A 2034-nucleotide genomic window follows, 5' to 3' on the forward strand; every position below is an offset into this window, starting at 1 on the left:
CCTTGATCCACCCCACCTCACCCTGGGGAAATGTCTGCTGGGTCTGCACCATGCTCTTTTCTGAACCCAAGTCAGGACAGGGCTCTGCGGTATAAGACTGGCTGCTGTGGGAACCACAGATTTGGAAAGGAAAGCCAGAAAGGAACTTCTCTGAGTTTAGCTCTGAGCAGATGCTGCTCAGAACAGCTAAGGGTGGGAATGTGACCACAGATGTGTTGAGGTCCTGTGGGTGTTTGCCATTTGGTCGTGGTCCCCTTGGATTTATGGGGACAAATTATTTTCTGCTCAGTACACTTTCCGCTTTTTATTTGAGGAAATTGCTCCTTCCCCATTCCATGCAAGCCTGGAGGGATACAGTGTTTGTTCCTTCGTGACTAGCTTATTCCACTTAGCCCAATGTCCTCAGGGTTCATCCATGTTGTACCATGTGTCGGACCTTCCTTCCTATTTAAAGCTCCATAGTGTTCCATTGTATGGCTATGCCATGTTTTGCTTATCCATTCGTTCGTTGATGGATACTTGGGTTGCTTCTACCTTTTGGCTACTGTGGATAATGCTGCTATGGACATAAGTGTATAAACACCACCTTAAGATCCTGCTTTCAATTCTTTTGAGTATATATGCGGTAGAATTGCTGGCCCATGTGATAATTTTTCATTTAATTTTTTGAGGAACTGATACACTGTTTTCCACAATTGTGCTATTTTTACATTCCCACTAACAGACAGGATTTCAATTTCTCCACATCCTCCCCAAAACTTATTTTCTGTTTGTTGGATAGTAGCCGTCTTATGGATGTGAGGTGGTATCTCATTGTAATTTTGATTTGTGTCTCCCTAATGATTTAAGGATATTGAGCATATTTTCATGGGCTCACTGGCCACTTGCATATTTTCTTTGGAGATTTCTGTTGAATATCCACTTAAATATAGCTACTCAACTACATTCCCCATTTTTGAATTAGGTAGTTTGTGTTTTGTTGTTGAGTTCTAGTTCTTCATATGTTCTGGCTGTGAAACCTTTATCAGATATATGATTTGTATATATTTTCACCCATTCCATGGGTTGCCTTTTCACTCCATTGATTGTGTCCTTTTATGTACAGACGTTTTTAATTTTGATGTAGCCCAACTGATCTGTTTTTTCTTTTGTCATCATATCCAAGTCCAACTCAGAAATTATCATCAAATTCAATGTCATAAAGTTACCCCTATGCTTTATTCTAAGAGTTTTATAGTTTTAGCCCTTATATTTAGGTCTTTGATCCATTCTGAGTTTATTTTTGTAAATGGTGTAATGAGCGTCCAACTTCATTCTTTTCCATTTCGATATTCAGTTTTCCCAGCACCATTTGCTGAAACGACTATCCTTTCCCTATTGAATGGTTTTGCCACCCTTGTTGAAAAGCATCCGACCACATGTGCAAGAGTTTATTTTTTGGCTCTCTGTGTTATTACATTGGCCTGTGTGTCTGTCTTTATGCCAGTACCACATTGTTTTGATTACTTTAGCTTTGTAGAAAGTTTTGAAATCAGCAAGTATGAGACCTCCAACTTTCTGCTTTTTCAGGATTGTTTTTGGTTATTTGGAGTTCATTGAATTTTGAATTTTATGGCAGATTTTTTTCTATTACTGTAAAAATCACCATTGAGATTTTGATGAGATTGCATTGAATCTATAGATTGCTTTGGATAATACTGACATCTTAACTATATTAATTTTTCCAGTCCATAAGCATGAGATGTCTTTTCATTTATTTGTATCTTTTAAATTTCTTTCAGCAATATTTTGTACTTTTAAGTGTACAAAACTTTTTGCCTCTTTAGTTAATTTAATTCCTAAGTATATTATTCTTTTTGATGCTATTAAAACAAGTGGAATTGTTTTCATAATCTTTTTCACATAGTTCATTTTTGGTATATTAGAAATATAACTGATTTTTTAGTATATTTTATATTCTTCAGCTTTTCTGAATTCACTTATTGTTAGTTCTGACAGTCTATTTTGTATTTGTGTGTAATCTTTAGGGTTATC

The sequence above is a fragment of the Bos indicus genome, chromosome 22, assembly GCF_029378745.1.
Source record: "Bos indicus isolate NIAB-ARS_2022 breed Sahiwal x Tharparkar chromosome 22, NIAB-ARS_B.indTharparkar_mat_pri_1.0, whole genome shotgun sequence".
In the NCBI taxonomy this organism is placed as follows: domain Eukaryota; kingdom Metazoa; phylum Chordata; class Mammalia; order Artiodactyla; family Bovidae; genus Bos; species Bos indicus.